The sequence below is a fragment of the Martes martes genome (assembly GCF_963455335.1).
Source record: "Martes martes genome assembly, chromosome: 5".
NCBI lineage: Eukaryota > Metazoa > Chordata > Mammalia > Carnivora > Mustelidae > Martes > Martes martes.
The window spans coordinates 59,076,291-59,095,637 of NC_137892.1; the positions used below are offsets into that span (position 1 = coordinate 59,076,291).

Consider the following 19,347-nt stretch of genomic DNA (forward strand, 5'->3'; position numbering starts at 1 on the left):
TAGAACATTTACAACCTGTCAGATAGCGGCTTAGTGGGTCAGCATATCAATACATTTATAATTCAGTTCTAATGACACCATCTCTTTTGATGAAGTATGACTTTAGTTGGGAATAAATATTTCAAAATACTGAGTCACACAGAAATGTAACTTCTTTGATCGCTGCTTCAAGAAACTAAAAGGAAAGCCATAATTATAATTAAAAATGCTAGAAATATTTAGATTTTCTTGTATGGAATGAATTATTCATTTTGCTTTAAAGCTGAATTTAATCATTATGCTACTATTAAAGTATAACATCCAACAAAGTATAACATATAATGGCATATCCATTACATATATATTCCCTATATCTCAAAAAAATCAAAATATTGAAGACCAGGAGTAAGATAATGTAATACACTTCAGTGTAGTTCAACCATCTGAAAAATACATGCTAACTAAATTGCTAACTAAATGCTAATTAAAAAAACACCTGGGGCTCCTGAGTGGCTCAGTCAGTTAAGCATCCTACTCTTGATTTCAGCTGACTTTTGATGTCAGCTCAGGTCTTGATCTCAGCGTTCAGAGTTTGGGCCCCACACTGGACTCCTTAAAATACCTTATATACTACTGATTAATGAAAGAGAACAAGAGCCAACATAACCTCTGTAAAGAGCATAATATCATGTAAAGTGGAGACTTTTTCCCACATTTCAGGACCCATGAAAAAGAAACATTAACAGATTAGGGCACCAGACTGGCTCAGCCAGTAAAGCAGGCAATTCTTGATCTTGGGGTCATGAGGTGGAGCCCCAGACTGGGTGTAGAGATTACTTGAAATTTAAAAGAAAAAAAAAAAAAGAACCATCAATAGATTGACCCAGATCTCTGCAGAGATCCACAATGGTTGCAGAAACCATAAGAAAACGAAAATATAAATCAATATGGCCACATTAACCCATCAATGATATGATCTGATAATCAAGTACAAAATGTACTCTCCTTCAAAATTCTAATTTAATAATAAAGTTCTCGGGGTGCCTGGGTGGCTTAGTCATTAAGTGTCTGCCTTCAGCTTAGGTCATGATCCCAGAGTCCTAGAATCAAGCCCTGCATTGGGCTCCCTACACAATGCAAAGCCTGCTTCTCCCTCTTCCACTCCCCCTGCTCGTATTCCCTCTCACTGTTTCTCTGTCAAATAAATAAATAAAATCTTTTTAAAAAATTAATAATAATAATAAAGTTCTTGTTTTGGATGGGACTATTCACTATACAATATTGCAAAAATAATATATCATAAATGTATTTTTGCAGGTAAGCATTAAAGTCCTTTATAGCTTAAATACTCCTTAAAAAGTACACTTCCTCATTTGGACTACATTTGATACAATGTCTTAACTATTTTCTTTACAATAAAATTATTATTATAATGAATGTACTAATTAAGCTACCTATTCCAGGAAAAGAATCCCAGAAAGGTATCACTCACTTGACACCTTCAATCCTCACAGACCCAAAGGAAACACCGAACACAATGCATTATATAACAGAAGTACTCGGTAAGCATTTGTCTTACACCCTCATTTAGTGAAAGTCGAAAACTGAGGCTATGAACAAGGTAAGTGATGTCAAATCTGGTTCATGGACTTTTATCATTACAGGACATCTTCCAGTGAACCATGAAAGTAGCCCCACAGTACTGTGAAGAACCTCCAAGAAGTTCCCACCAGTCACAGACAGCACACAAAGAGACTGAGTTAACTCAACTCTTCAATGCATAAATAATTTAACCGAGAATCAAAGGTTAAGCCAGAAAGGTTCAAAGTCACAGGGCAAGTAATTGGTCTCATGTTAAAATATAAAATTATCCCAAAGAAAAGAATGAGGAAACTATAAAGATTAAGAGGAATAGAAAAACCACCATAAAATAGCAGCTATCTTTTATTGAGTACTATATAGTATATCTAGTATGATGCTAAACAATTCTACACTTGATCTTAGACAAAAGGCGAGAAGCGATGCTAAACAATTCTATATACTAATCTCATTTTAAACTCACATCTGCCACATAAAATAGGTACTAATTACCCACGTTTTTTAAAGATAAGAAAACTGATTCAAAAAGGTTAAGGAAGTTTTCAAAGGTCTCAAAACAAGTGTAACATGTAGCTAGAATTCAAAATCAGGACTATTTGACTTCAGATCTCATAACCACTTTAATATTCTTTCTTCCGGCAGATAACTGTGATATCGTTTTCCTGTAGTGCATTCCACAGTTATGACAAAATTAAATCCTTTTGTTTTCCCTGTGACCAAAACTGTAGAGAACACCTAAACACCTTAAATTCAGGCTTCTGGACTTGGGGGTGGGGGGGGTGGGGGGGGAGAAATATACAGAATAAGAGAAGTAATGGAAAACATCAATCTTAAATCTCTCTCTCCGTAACTGACATCCATTTGAGAGTGTATTAACTTTTTTAGTTAAGTGTAATAAAAGTACAAGGAATATTAACACTTATTGAATGTCTTCTAAGTGCCAAATACTAGCCTGGGAATTAGAAATAAAATGATTAAGACAAGACAGTTCAAGTCCCTGATATAAGGGAGTTGTATAAGAAGATATAGAAATGAATATTATACCACTTCTTCCTTTCCATGCGAATTTTTACTATTAATTACAAATTTTCTAGAGGAATAGATTTTCTTAATCCAAATCATATACTCGTGTTAATAATGTAAAACCTAAAGGGCTTTCCTGCTAATGACCACTGGGAAAGTTAACTATGAGATCATACAAACTGTCCATCTGCCAACATGAGACCTGGGCTTATTACTTGTTTTTCCTCTGACTTTTCCAATTCAGTATGAAATAGCTCAGAGAAAGTCCCCTTGCCAGATTGTTTAGTCTCACAAATCTTACCATTAGATTCTTTTTCCTGAGGTTCAGCCTAACAGGCCCTTTGCTTACGTTCATTGCATAAAACTCTTTTGAGGGTCAATACCAGCTGCTCACTTTCCCTGGAAATTTTCCACTTTTCAAATACAGGCATGACTTTAATTAGACAAGGCATAATCTAGGACAGTAGAAAGACTGATTCCAAGAAATTAGGCCAGAGCACCAATTTCTGAACAAGCCAAAAGGTCTGAATAGGCCGAAAGAACAATATAAACATACTTTTGTTGAAATGTGGAGAAAAGCCACAAGACCACAGGGACTGGAGAACTCAAAAGCTAAGTATAGATCTCTGCTTCTAGTCATCATCAGATAGTTCCCATAGGACCACCCCTACCATAGATAACAATTATGGACTTGGAACAAATACTTTAGAAGGAGACTTGAGGTCACAATGGAGTGAACAAAAGGTGCCTGAATCTCGAAGAAAGGGATCATACATTGAACAAAATTTCAATATTTATGGTTTTTAGCCTGAGTAAAGACCCCAGTACCTGCCATGAAGGGCAACTAGATATTAACAGAAACCAGTAGTCTTACTCTGTTATAGAATTAGAAAACAGGGCCCAGGGAAACCACAGCAAGAAAGTATAGGGGAGAATTATAGAAAGGAAAGAACCAGAGAAGGGAAACTCTAAATTCCATAGATAAACTGTTCAGGTCTCTTGCTAATCCCCAAATCAAATATGTAAGAGACAGATTCCAAACAGCATTCCTAAGGTTAAAAGAACTGACCTGAAATTTCAGCTAACACCCACCAAGTGGAAACAGAATTTTGAAGTTGGAGTTTAGTCAAGTTAACGGACTTAAAAACAAACAGACCAAAAAAAAAAAAAAAAAAAAAAATCAATATTCTTCAAATGAGTCTAACAGAATAAACTTTCCATAATAAATCATTCACCATGTCCAAGACAAAATCTGTAAGTTCTCAACAAATGAAGAAACAAAAACATATTAAAGATACAATACATACAATCAGTGGAGATTGACATAAGTTTATCCAGATGTTAGCATAAGGAGAAAAAGATTTAAAATCAGCTAATATAATTATGATCAAGAGTTTAAAGTAGGGGCACCTGGGTGGCTCAGTGGGTTAAAGCCTCTGCCTTCGGCTCAGGTCATGATCCCAGGGTTCTGGGATCGAGGCCCGTGTCGGGCTCTCTGCTCAGCGGGGAGCCTGCTTCTCTTCCACCTCTCTGCCTACTTGTGATCTCTGTCTGTCAAATAAATAAATAAAATCTTTAAAAAAAAAAGAGTTTAAAGTAAAATATGATAATAAATGAAAAGACAGAAAATCTCAGTAGAGAAACAAAAGTTATAAAGAAGAACCAAGTAGAAATATTAAAAATGAAAAAACATTGGAATTTTTTAAAAGAAATCACTGCATTGAGATGAAAAAAGAAACAATGAACTTGAAGAAAGATCATTATAAATGATCATCTGAAGAACTAAGACAAAAAGCACTTTTAAAAAACAAAGAACCGAAAGGACCTTTAATTAAAGTCTCAAAAGGAAAAAAAGCAAAAATGAATGGGAATGAAAAGAAAATACATATATATACATATATATATATATATGTATATATATTTGAGAAATAATGGCTACTAATTTCCCAATATTTGCTAAAGACAAATTTACATATTCAACAAAGTCAGAAACCTCTGGAAAAGACATTTTTAAAGTCCACTCCTAGATACATCTTAGATATATTTGACAATGGTCAAATTGTTGAAAACCAAAGATAAAGAAAAACATTAACAGCAGCCAGGAAAAAATATGTAACATACAGGAGAAAAATAATTCAAACAAATGGTAACTTCCCATCAGACACAACAAAGATGAAAAAACAGGAAATTAACATATTGAAATTCCTGAAACAACAAAAAATTGCCAATCCAAAATCCTCTGTACAACAAAAAGATTAAGGGCTAAATAGGGGTGCCTGGGTGGCTCAGTCATTAAGCGTCTGCATTCAGCTCAGCTCATGATCCCAGGGTCCTGGGATTCAGCCCCACACCGGGCTCCCTGCTACACAGGAGGCCTGCTTCTCCCCTTCCCTCTCCTCCTGCTTGTGTTCCCTCTCTCGCTGTCTCTCTCTCTGTCAAATAAATAAAATCTTAAAAAAAAAAAAAAAGGTTAAGGGCAAAATAGAGACAGGATCAGATAAAATAAAACTAAAAGAATGTACTGCCGGCAAACCTATACTACAGGAAATGCTACAGGGACTTCTTCAGGATGAAAGGAAATGATACCAGATGGGAATACTGATGAGCAAAAAGGAATAAGGAGCAAAGAAAAGGCAAATATCAATCATACAATATACTGTAATTCTTGCTTTTAGAAGTGATTTTTTTTAATTAAGAAGAAAAGTTAATCAAGTTTGGTGAACTTGCAACATAAAGTAATGAATACCTTTAAAGGAAAGTTAACATGGCTGTTTTATAGCACATTTCTCTACTTTAATTTCACTTACAAGTATAACAGACTTTACTATATTTAAGTATTTTGGGGTTTAAAAACAGTGGGCTTAAAAAACAACACGAACAAAACTGGTACTCCAACTATCAAAACAGCCCTGGAGTATGATTTTGATTACTTATCTAATCTTTGCATCACTCTAACAAATAATCATACCTGTTCCATAGAGTTATAAGGGGCCTGTAAAATAATGTGAAAAAAAATTATCATTTTTCATAAAAAGTATTCTATCACTGAAAATTCTTTAAAACTCTATATTTAAGTGGCATCAAAGGATATAAAGATCACCTTATATAATTAGAATTTTATCATAGGCATTGTATCCGAAATTGACATGAAAACCCATTGAAAAACATTCATGCTAATCAAAGATTTGCGAAAATTACTTAAATAATGTCTCTGAAGGAAATTTTAAAATTAAAATTTAAATTTAACGTGACAGCTGATCTCTAAATAGCAGTTTTAAACAACATATAAAGAAAATGGGTTTCTCTGGGATGTCACTTTTCCAGTAGCCATGTACAAAATGGATTGCTTTTGCCAGTGTAATCAGAATGAATAATAACTTCTTAAAAATCAAGGAAGCTCACCATGACAAAACTTCAAAGATCCTTATAAACTTGGCCAGATTAGCTCAGTGTATGCTAGGACTCTCCTTTTACTGCAGCTCCCTTAGCTAAGGTCCCGCCAAGCGTAATACCTAGAATATCGTGAATGCCACAGACATTGGTGTTTTGTTGGTTTTTGTTTTTCGGTTTTTGGTTTTTTTGCCCCACAGAACTTTAATGATGAATTCAATAAAAATTTGAGCACAGCAACTACATAAAATTAAGAGACATTATATACAGAATGGTAATAATTAGCCCCAAATGCTCTGAAATCACACCACCTGTGTTCTATCCCAATCTGCCACCCACAAGTTATTTGGCTTTGGATAAGTTATATACCACTGAATGTTAGTTTTTTCATCTATAATATTAAAATGATAAGAGAACCTATTTCATAAAATCATCAGGGTTATATGTAATATAATGTATGGCACACAGTGGTCATATCCACTATAAAGCACAATTAAGGAGTAAAATATAACAATGACAAGGCCCTAGGCCTTAGGAAGCTGTAATAGCTGAATACAGTTCAATGTAAATGGAATTATGAAATACAGAAAACCTAGAAGAACATCAAGAAAGGCAAAAAAATTACTTTTACTTCTAATTAAAGTGGAAGGTAAATGAAAACCTTTTGAAACATCAGGCATTCCCAGAAACCCACAGAAATATGCACTTTCCAAATATGGGACAGTATAAACAAAAGATATTTAGAGAATAACATGGACCATAAAGAGGTGACCATAATGTAGGAATCATTTTCTGTCAAAAAGAAATTGAAATAGCATTTTTTTTTTAGTACAAGACTACTTACCTAGAATATCTGAGACCTAGATTGTTCCAGATTAATATTTTGGGAAATTTAACACAAAGAACCACGCCGAATGAATAAATCTCAGGTGCAGTGCTTTAAAGTAAGTAATACTCATACAAAGGGCTAATGTCTCTAATACATAAAGAACTATTAAAATTTAAGAAAGGACCAAAAATCAAAAGAAAAAATGAAAAAAAGGGACAGAAAGAATCTGAAAATGATTCTTTAATGTAAGAAAAGGTGTTCAAATTCACTCAGAATCAGAGAAATGCAAATTAAAACAACACTGGGATACATTTCATACTTATCAGATTGGAGAAAATTAAAAAGTGTAACAGCACATTCTGTTAGTGAGGCTGAAGGGAGCTAGACAATTTCATATGCTACTGTAATGAAAATTGGTCCAACTCTTCTGGAGTGAAATTTGGCAATATCTAAGGAAACAATGTATGCACTTATTTTCGAGCAATCACACATCTAGGAATTTATCCTGAGGATAAACCTCCAACAACACAAAAATACATAGATAATCCACTGCAGCATTGTTTGAATTTGCAACATACTGGAAACAATTTAAAAGTTCATATATAGGAGGGTGACTGAAAATTAATATAGCCACACAATTAGAGTATGAAGACCCAAGAATCTAAAAAGGAAAGTGAAAAATCTTTCTGAATTTACATGCAGTGATTTCCAGGATACACTGTTACGTGAAAAAAAATCAAAGTGTTTACAGTGCACTACCATTCATATTAAAAAAAGAAAACCAGGGGCCCCTGGGTGGTTTAGTGGTTAAAGCCTCTGCCTCTGCCTTGGTCTCAGGTCATGATCTGAGGGTCCTGGGATGGAGCCCCGCATCGGGCTCTCTGCTCAGCAGGGAGCCTGCTTCCCCCTCTCTTCTCTGCCTGCCTCTCTGCCTACTTGTGATCTTTGTCTGTCAAATAAATAAATAAAATTTAGAAAAAAAGAAAATGAGAATACAAGAAAATATATGTGCGCCTTTATACAAAAGAAAGTACCCATAAACCAGAAACTAAAGAACTTGGTTACTTAGAGGAGGTAGCTGGAAATATAACAAAAAAAGTATGAAAATGGGAAGCATGTAGTAGGGATGAGGGAAAAGTAACCCTTCTCTAAATACACCTTTTTATATAGCTCTGATTCTTGGTAATTGTTCACATAGCAAAAAAAAAAATAACAACCATAATATGAGATGAACCTCCAAATGGAACAGGGACACTAAAGAGGACAGGAAGGACAGAACTAATTTATGACACTTCAGAAAATCACATTTTGAATGTATACTGTAAGGATAAAGATAAAAGGAATATACAAATAGTATACTGTATTCAGAAAATTTGTTTTTCACACGGATATGCATTAGCAATTCTGAAACTACATGTACACAAGCACTGAGTAATAAATAAATAAACATTATAGAAAATGAAAGCCAGACTTTTCACCATGAGAGAAAGTTACCAAGAAAGTAGGGCAGAATGAACTCTGTGGCACTGAACTGAACTAGTAATGGCTTTTAACATATGCATAGATGGAGAAACACAGATGTGTGCATATATATGTATAAGTATACACATATTTGCTAGCTCTGCTACTCTGCAGAGAGGACCCAGAGCAACAGCACCTCAATAGCAATGAGCATGCCTACCACTCCAGATACTGATCACAAAATACAGTCTCAAGGGCGCTTGGGTGGCTCAGTCAGTAAAGCATCTGCCTTCAGCTCAGGTCATGATCCCAGGGTCCTGGAATTGAGCCCCCATTGGGCTCTCTGCTCAGCAGGAAGTCTGCTTCTCCCTCTTCCTCTGCCTGCTGCTCTCCCCGCTTGTGCTCTCGCGTGTGCGCATGCGCTCTCTCTCTCTCTCTCTCTCTCTCTCTCTCTCTCTCTGTCAAATAAATAAATAAAACCTTTAAAAAAATATGGTCTCAAATGAACTATGGCTCTTTGGATAAATAGCTGATTCGAAGGCTGGAGTAGGAAACACAAGATGACCCTGGTACATCTTGTGGCGCCAGAAAGCAAGGAAGGGCTCAAAGTAATGGAGATGTATCATAAATACACAGTGGTCAAGTTGAAGAAGTTCCCAATGGCCAAATCCAGAACAATTTGAGCAACAAAATAAATAATGAGAGAAATTTAATCCATAGAAGAAAATAAATGTACTCATGAGAGTACACACTGATATAAATAAAAAGTGAAAAAATAGAGGAGAAGGTACAGTTTTACCTATGGTAGGAATTCAATTAATAAACCAAAAAAATAATTAAAATGAAAAATCATAGGTACATCATAGGTTGGAGAAAAAAATCATCAGTGGGTGCTAAAATTAGTGAGTAAAAGTATGATTTTATAAAATAGGGTATTTATATACTGCCCAAATATCTCCAATAAGATATTTATTAATAACAACAACAACAAAAAAATACCAAGTTCACAGTGGAGAAACCTAACAGATAACCACCTTAAGTCATACACCACCCCCCCACCCCCCCACCCCCCACAATGTGAGTTTATTTAGAGGTGGAGACTTTCAGAGGTAATTTGGTTTAGATAAGTTCACAAGGAAAGGACCCTCATGATGGGATTAATTTCCATGTAACAAAAAGACACCAGAGCTGGCTCTGTCTCCACCACATGAGGATAGGAGCAAGGCATCAGATGATCAGGAAGCAGGTCCTCACCAAAAACTAAATCTGCTGGAATCTTTATCTTAGACTTCCCACCATCTAAAACTATGAGAAATAAATTCCTGATTGTTTAAGCCACCTAGTCTATGGCATTTTGTTATGGAAGCCAAAGCAAACTAAGCCAGTGGGAAAACATGGTGATATTCAAATAAAATCTATACATTAAGATATCAATGTTAATTTCTTAATTTTAATAATTATATCATGGTTATGTAAAATGTGAATATTAGGGATGGAGGGTAAAGGCTATGCAAGAATTCTCTTTACTATTTTTGCCATTTTTCTTAAGTCTAAAATTAAAGTGTTAAAAAAGATAACTGTCAAAAAATATAAATGACCAAGAACCATAAAAAATCAGGAAAATATTATCATAATCCACCATTATGGTCCTAGTCACTATGGGCATATCCCCACTATTAGACTGGCTTCGGACCATTTGTAGCTAGAAATTTCATATTCCATCTAGGAGCTGTACAAATAAAGCAATTACCACAATGATATATATATATATATATTTTTTTAAAGATTTTATTTATTTATTTGACAGACAGAGATCACAAGTAGGCAGAGAGGCAGGCAGAGAGAGAGAGAGAGTGGAGGAAGCAGGCTCCCCACTGAGCAGAGAGCCCGACGCGGGGCTCGATCCCAGGACCTGGGATTATGACCTGAGCCGAAGGCAGAGGCTTTAACCCACTGAGCCACCCAGGCGCCCCCACAATGATATATTTTTAAAAACAATGCTTTTGTATGGATGCTCCCAGTTTTGAATAAAAGTTATTTACTATGTGGCTGATTTTAATTAATGTTATGTACTATACCATAAAATTCAACAACGAAACTGGGCCACCAGTAAACTTACATCTAATAGAGTATACAGTATAACAATAACAAATATCTGTTTAACAAAGCTTCTCTGAGGCCAAGGGAGATAGATCCAAGCTATGCCCAATTTTTAGTTGCCAGATACATTAAAAGCCAAAACAAGGTTATAAAAATTGTATTGACATATTTAAATTGTTGCTATTCCTAATGTACTTCAAGCAGTATGGCTTGTATCATATAATTTTAAACTGGTATGAAAAACGTCTACCATGACCATGTATATAAATTCATTTACAGATAACATCACAAGTATATGCTTGAGGCCCTTCTGAATGCAAGACATCAACTCAATGGCCTCCTGAGACAGGACATATGGTATACAAATTCACAGTTTACAAAAGATTTGCACACATATCAGTCTGAGTACCCACAGCCATAAACCCTGTGAGTTAGCATTATTAGCCTATTTGAACTCAGTTTTTTCATACTAAAGTAAATATAAATGATTTGCTGAAACCCATATAATTAGAAATAGATTCAAAACTCAAACCAAGATCTTAAGTTATTTTCACTACATTTCCTCCCAACAGAAAGCTATCCCCAAAACATTTGGATCTGCTGGAATTTCAAGTTTGGCTAAGGCATGGTCACTGACCTCAAGGAATTTACTGTATAATGGAAGAGACACTCAAGTAAATAATTAATAACAAACACTTATGAAGTACCTTTTATAACAAAGACTGTCCTAGAAAAAAATGTACTCCCCCACATACTAATTTATTAAATCCTTACAACCACCCTATGGTTAGGTATTAATATTATTTTCAAATTATAAAATAAAATTATAAAATAAAAACTGAGGACAAACAATGGAATAAGAACTAGTCATACCTAGTAAGTAAAGGGCTGAGACTGAATTTAGGAAGTTGGGCTGAGTGTTTATCACTACTAGGCAGTTGGACAATAAAATGTCCAGAATGGGTTACAGATGTGCAATACGATTCTCATTGCTATGACTTATTTCAGCAGTAATATTTTAAAGTACAAAAGCACAGGCATTCAAAAACATGTAATAGTTTTAACATCATTTGAACATTATTTCTCTCTCTATAAACTTCCTAAATTCAGTAATTTTTGAAGAGGTACACAGCTATCTTACATTGCTTCTCTTCCAAACTTACCCACTGAAACACTCTAGGTGGTCTAATTATTATATTAGTTGTGATTTACTTATCAAGAGGGAAGATTTCTTTTTTTTAAGATTTTATTTATTTATTTGACAGAGAGAGAGATCACAAGGAGGCGGGGGGGGGAGGTGGGGGGAAGCAGGCGTCCTGCTGAGCAGAGAGCCCGATACGGGGCTCGATCCCATGACCCTGAGATCGTGACCTGAGCCAAAGGTAGAGGCTTAACCTACTGAGCCACCCAGGTGCCCCAACAGTGAAGATTTCTATTCTGCATCCATTTTTTTTAAAGATTTTATTTATTTATTTGACAGAGATCACAAATAGACAGAGAGGCAGACAGAGGGGTGGGGGGGAAGCAGGCTCTCCGCCAAGCAAAGAGCCCGATGCAGGGCTCAATCAAAGGACCTGAGATCATGACCTGAGCCAAAGGCAGAGTCCTAACCCGAGTCACCCAGGCGCCCCTATTCTGCATCCATTTTAAGAATAGTTGAGTTTTAATATCAATTTAATTAGCAATTATTTTCCACAATTTTTCCTGTTAACAGAAAAGTATATGCCATCATTATCACCATCTGATTTTAGATATTCCTAAAATGTTTTAGATTCTATTGATTTTCTTAATTGGTTATTTACTTATAACTTCAGAACAGTAATAGTAAATAAAAATCTGATTCTTGATGGAATTTCATAATAAACAGTTTGCTTTTAGAAAAAAAAAACAATGTCTATTTAAGAAAACAAATAACTGAACAATTTAATTGATAAAGTGGACTATAGATCTCTATAACTTCACAAAATCAGTTTGTCAAAGTATGATTAATTTAAATTTTTTTCTATGCAGTAATTTAAAACAGTATTAAGAATGTAGGTGACCAAAAAAAAAAAAATAAAAAAATGTAGGTGACCTAAAAATATTTTGAAAATTTAAAATTCTGAAGTAAGATTTTCAAGGTCTATAATCACCTTAAGTACTCAATCCTTCATAGATTTAATTTTAAGAGATGATAACTTAATGACTATATGGCTTACTTTTTAAAGCTAGAAAGTCATGAAAATCAAAAGAAACCCCAATTCCAAAAAAAGTAACTAAATAATGAAGATTATCACAATTTTGACTCAGGTGCCCTAATGATTCTCTTCCTGAATGTTAATGTCATAGGTACATGAAATAAAGCAATGATAACTAAAAGACTACATTATCTCACCTAGAGGGGGAAAATCATCTCAAATTCTTTAAGTTTCTGCAAGAACAAAATAAGCAACAAACCTAAGAGCTAGATTATCACAACATGCAACCTAATTTAAAAAGCTAATGACAAGATACTGTAATTGACAGGCAAAGCTAAAATGCCACAAACAGAGAATCCTTCATTTTACTATCCTGTGTAGAAACAATGGGGATTGGGTAAGGTGCTCAGAAGTAGTTTACCTTAAAAGTGGTGTAAAATTAGAGCTAACATAAATATTGTGGTCCTCTAACGAAGCTGAAAAAGCAAGACCCTAAGGATTTAGTAATTTACCTATGTCCCAAAAGCATAAGTTTACAGAAATACAAAATTATACAGCACAAAATGAGATTTATAAAGTTTGGCATCCTAATCAAAGATTAATAAGAATGCAACAAAAAAGGAAAATAGATACATAATGAGCAGAAAAATCTATCAAAACCTACCCTAAAAGAACAGATTGGAGAATTAGTAAACAAGGTCCTTAAAAGTTATTATAATCCTATTCCACATATTCAACAATGTAAGAAGACTAAAAATGCTAGGAGTTATGAAAGACATTTAAAAGGTGCCAATGAAACATTGATGAAAACCACAATGTCTGAGATTAAAAAATACGCTGAATGGAATTAATGATGCACGAGACATAGCAGAAGAAACAATCAGTGCATATGAAGACAGAACAATGAAAAGTATTCAAAAGAGAAAACAGAAAAAGTGGCGGTGGGGGAGAAGATTAGGGAGCTGTGGAACAAATTCAAGCAACATAATATACATGTGTTTTTAGCCTCCAAAGAAGGAGAAAGAAAAACAGAAAAACTATTTGAATAATGACAAAACTGACTAAAAATAGAAGCTAACAGATCAAAGAAGCTAAATAAAAAAAGAAAAGTCACCTAGGCACATCACAATCAAACTGCTTAAGGGCAATGATAAAGAGAAAAGTCTTAGATGCAGCTGGAGAAATAAGGCATATTGCTTAGGTAGGAACAATTATTAAGAATAGCAGCTATCTAGCCAGAAGACAATACAGCAGCAATTTTAGGTACTGAAAGGAAAAAAAATGTCAACTTAGAATTTTATACTCAGTAAAAATAACTTTTAATAAGAAGGGTGAAATACAGGTCTGGCAGAATGATTACAATCAGACCTGCAAGAAAAGAAGTATTAAAGTCCTTCTGACAGAAGGTAAATATCATAAGGAAATCTGAATCTACACAGAGGAATAAATTACTTCACAAGAGGAAACTTTGTGGGTAAATATAAAAACCTTCTTAAAGTCATTTAAGTCACTTAAAAAAGTAACTCAGAATTCTTATTCTACACAAGATGGAGATAATTCATTATATCCCATTACTCTCACTAATTATAACTAAGAACCTTACAGCAACTATGAAAAGATTCTTTAAGGTGGAAAAAAAGTTTTAGTGGGGACCTTGGAATGTGAGGAAAGACTTGTCAGAGAGTTCCCTGATTGGTTTTGTTTTGTTGCCTTCTACTTATCCAGTCTGGATATCAGATAAGCCTACAGCAAGAAAACACAAATGAATGCAAATGTACAGACAAAAAGAAAAGCCGCCTCTTACCTAGCCAATGGAAGCAGGAAAGGGTAGCCATGAAGGACAAAAAGCCTTTTGCCTAGAACCTTCCCTGCCCCTTCTGGTCCAGACAAAGAACCCAGAAGCAGCTGTGCTTATCCATATCCTTATCCTTGGGGGTATAGCTCAGTGGTAGAGCATTTGACTGCATATCCTTATCCTCATCTAGTACTATAGTGAGGAAATTGTAGGTGGAGCCTCATCTACCATCTTCACCCTGAACTAACAAGGCAAAGTCCCTTCCTCTTCCTACTTGATACTGTGGTCACAGAAATATTGAGCAGAAACTTATTATCCATTCTCACCCTACACTAATCAGCAGGCACTCAGTACTACCATAGACACATACCATGACCAAATGAGATGTGTTATGGGAATACAAGGTAAAAGCTCAATCTTCATAATCTCTACATTAATAGTCTAAAAAAGAAAAGTCAAAAAAAAAAAAGAAAGAAAGAAAAAATAAAACTCCTATGACTACATCAATTGATGGAGAAAAGTCATTTGAGACGATTCAATACTTATCCACAATAAAACCAATCAGTAAACTAGAAATAGGAGAATACTTCCATAACCTGATGGGAGGCATAAAACAAAATAAATTACAACTGACATCATAACTAAAAGTGAAAGGTTGATGCTTTTCCCCTAAAATGGGAAATAAGGTAAGGATTTCTGCTCTCACCACTAAAATTCAACATAGGTATTTGTCCTAACCCGTGAAATATGGCAATGAGAGGAAATAAAAGGCATAAGGATTGGAAAAAAAGAAATAAAACTGCACCTATTTGCACATAACATTATTATAAAAGGATCCCAAACAATCTACCAAAAAAAAAAAAGACCACACACAGACACCAAAAAACCTAGAACAAATATGGCAATCCAGCAAGGTGGGAAGATATAAGATCAAGATAAAAAAATAAGCTATATTTTTATACACTAGTAATGAACTGCTGGAAACTCAAATTAAAAAATAATACTACTTCTAATAGCTCCAAAAATAATTAAACACCTAGAAACAATTCTGAGAAAACATGTATAGAATCAGTGTGCTAATAACTAAAAAATGCTCATGAAAGATATCACATATTGTGTTCATGGACTTCAAGAATCGATTGGGATTTTTTGTAAATAGAGTAAAGCTGATTTTAAAAATGTATTTGGAAAGGGAAAATAACTAAATTACCTAAAAAACAACACTGAAAAAAAAAAAGAATACAGCTGGAGGAATCACGCTCTCAATTTAAAGGCTTACAATGCAGCTACAGTAATTAAGGCAATGTGGTGCTGGTGGAGGGATAGACAGAGATTCATGAAAGAGAATACAGTGTCCAGAAATAGACCCACACACATACAGTCAATGATATTTAATAAAAGTACAAAAGCAATTCAATGAAGAAAGGAGTCTTTGCAACTAATGGTTTTAGTTCAATTGGACATTCATATTCAAGGAAATTAACCTCAACCTAAACCTCACACCCTATACAAAAATTAACAGAAAGCGGAGCACAGACCTAAATGTAAAAGATAAAAGTATGAAACATTAAAAAATAATAATAATAATAATAATAATTAGAGAAAATCTTCTAGCCAGAGTTGAGTGAAGAATTCTTAGACATGACACTGAAAGTATAATCCATAAAAGAGAAAAAGTCCACAAATTGGACTTCACCAAAACTAAAAATTTTTGCTATATAAAAGAAACTGTTAATATAATGAGCAGATCAGCAACAAACAGTAAGAAGATATCTGCAAGTCACATATCTGACAAAGAAAATCAATCCAACTAAAAAAATGAGTGAAACAGGACACCTGGGTGGCTCAGTAGTTTAAGCCTCTGCCTTAGGCTCAGGTCATGATCACAGGGTCCTGAGATCAAGTCCCACATTAGGCTCCCTCCTTAGCAAGGAGCCTGCTTCTCCCTCTGCCTGTCATTCTGTCTCTCTGACAAATAAATAAATAAAATCATTAAAAAAAAAAAAGGTGAAAGATTTGAAGACTTAATCAAAGGAGGATATAGAGATGGCAAATAAGGACATGAAAAAATATTCAAGATCTTTATCCATTAGGGAAATACAAATTAAAGCCACAATAAGATAAAGCATGCTTATCAGAATGGCTAACATGAAAAATACTGACAATACTAAGAGCTTGTGAGAATGTGGAACTTTCATTATGTTTCAAGCAGAAATGTAAAATGGTATAACCATTTTGGAAAAATTTAGCACTTTTGTTTTTTTAAGATATTATTTATTTATTTCTCAGAGAGAGACCATGTACGCATGCATAAGTAAGGGGTGCAATAGGCAGAGGGAGAAGCAGGCTCCCCGCTGAGGCAAGACTCAATCCCAGGACTCTGTGATCATGACCTGAGCCAATGGCAGATGCTTAACCAACTGAGCGTGGGACACCCAGGCATCCCAGTTTAGTGGTTTCTAAATAAAATTAATCATATACTACCATCCAACCCAGCATTCACAATCCTAAATAGTTATCTGAGAGCAGAGGTCAGCAAACTCTGCTGGTCCTTCTAGAAAGACTTTTGGTCCTTTCTAAAAGGACCGAAAGTAAATATTTTAGCCATTACACACCATAAGGTCTCAATTGCAAATATTCATCTCTCCCACTGTAACACAAAAAGCAGCCACAGACAATATATAAACAAACGGGAACACTTATGTATTTACCAAAATGCATGGTCAATCTACAGGCTATAGTTGGCCAACCTTTGCACTAGAGAAATGAAAACTTAGCTCACACAGAAGCCTCTACATGTTCAAAGCAATTTTGTAAGAGCCAAAAAGCAGAAATAACCCAAATGTTCTTCAGTCTGTAAATGGATAAACAAACCATCATCCATACAACAGACTACTAAGCAATAAATAAAATCGAATTAGTGATACATGCAAAGACACAAAGAAGTGGAAAAGCGTCCCATGCTCAGGGATTGGAAGAACAGATATTGTGAAAATGTCTATGCTACCTAGAGCAATCTACACATTTAATGCAATCCATATCAAATTACCATCAATTTTCTTCAAAGAAATGGAACAAATAATCCTCAAATTTATATGCAACCAGAAAAGACTCTGAATAGCCAAAGGAATGTTGAAAAAGAAAACCAAAGTTGGTGGCATCACAATTCCAGACTTCAAGCTCTATTACAAAGCTGTCATCATCAAGACAATACGGTACTGGCACAAAAACAGACACACAGATCAATGGCACGGAACAGAGAGCCCAGAAATGGACCCTCAACTCTATGGTCAACTAATCTTTGACAAAGCAGGAAAGACTATCTGATGGAAAAAAGACAGTCTCTTCAACAAATTGTGTTGGTAAAATTGGACAGCCACATGCAGAAGAATGAAACTAGACCATTTCCTTACACCATACACAAAAATGGACTCAAAATGGATGAAAGACCTCAATGTAAGACAAGAATCCATCAAAATCCTTGAGGAGAACACAAGCAGCAACCTCTTTGACCTCAGCTGCAGCAATTTCTTCCTAAAACATCACCGAAGGCAAGGGAAGCCAAGGGCAAAAATGAACTATTGGGACTTCATCAAGATCAAAAGCTTTTGCACAATAAAAGTCAATAAAACCAAAAGACAACGGACAGAATAGGAGAAGATATTCACAAATGACATATCAGATAAAGGGCTAGCGTCCAAAATCTAAAAAGAACTTATCAAACTCAACACCCAAAGAACAAATAATCCAGTCAAGAAATGGGCAGAGGACATGAACAGACATTTCTACAAAGAAGACATCCAGATGGCCAACAGACACATGAAAAAATGCTCCACATCACTCGGCATCAGGGAAATACAACTCAAAACCACAATGAGATACCACCTCACACAAGTCAGAACGGCTAAAATTAACAAGTCAGGAAACAACAGGTGTTGGCAAGGATGTGGAGAAAGGGAATCCCTCCTACACTGTTGGTAGGAATACCAGCTGGTGCACCCACTCTGGAAAACATGTGGAGGTTCCTCGAAAAGTTGAAAATAGAGATATCCTATGACCCAGCAATCACACTACTGGGTATTTACCCTAAAGATACAAATGTAGTGATCCGAAGAGCCACGTGCACCCAAACATTTATAGCAGCAATGTCCACAATAGCCAAACTATGGAAAGAACCTAGATGTCCATCAACAGATGAACTGCAGATAAAGAAGATGTGGTATATATACACAATGGAATATCATGCAACCATCAAAAAAATGATATCTTGCCATTTGCAACGATGTGGATGTAACTAAGGGTATTACGCTGAGTGAAATAAGCCCATCAGAGAAAGACAATTAACATATGATCTCTCCAATATGAGGAATTTGAGAGGCACTGTGGGAGGTCATAGGGGGTAAGGAGGGAAAAAAGGAAACAAGATGGGTTCGGGAGGGAGACAAACCAAAAGAGACTCTTAATCTCAGGAAACAAACTGAGGGTTGCTGGGGGGTGGAGGGAAGGGATAGGGTGGCTGTGTGATGGACACTGGGGAGGGTATGTACTATGGTGAGTGCTGTGAATTGTATAAGACATGATTCACAGACCTTTACCCCTGAAACAAATAACACATTATATGTTAACAAACAAACAAATAAATAAACAAATAGGAAAAAATATTTTAAAAAGAGTAGGATTACTAATACATAAAGTAGATTTTAGATCAAAAAATATTAAGAGTTTGGGGCGCCTGGGTGGCTTGGTGGGTTAAAGCCTCTGCCTTCAGCTCAGGTCATGATCTCGGGGTACTGGGATCGAGCCCCGCATCAGGCTCTCTGCTCAGCGGGGAGCCTGCTTCCTACTCTCTCTCTGCCTGCCTCTCTGCCTACTTGTGATCTCTGTCTGTCAAATAAATAAATAAAATTTTTTTAAAAATCAAAAATATTAAGAGTTTGAAGGTCACTTCAAGTGATACGGTGTTCAAATCACCAAAAAGACATGACAAACCTTAA

The 19,347-nt window shown here is 35.3% G+C and overlaps 1 protein-coding gene across 2 annotated transcripts in view; it reads right to left on the reverse strand.

Moving 5' to 3' along the window:
- Positions 1-19,347, reverse strand: part of XRCC4 (X-ray repair cross complementing 4) — a 251,614-nt gene that overhangs the window by 206,177 nt on the left and 26,090 nt on the right. The window lies entirely within an intron of this gene.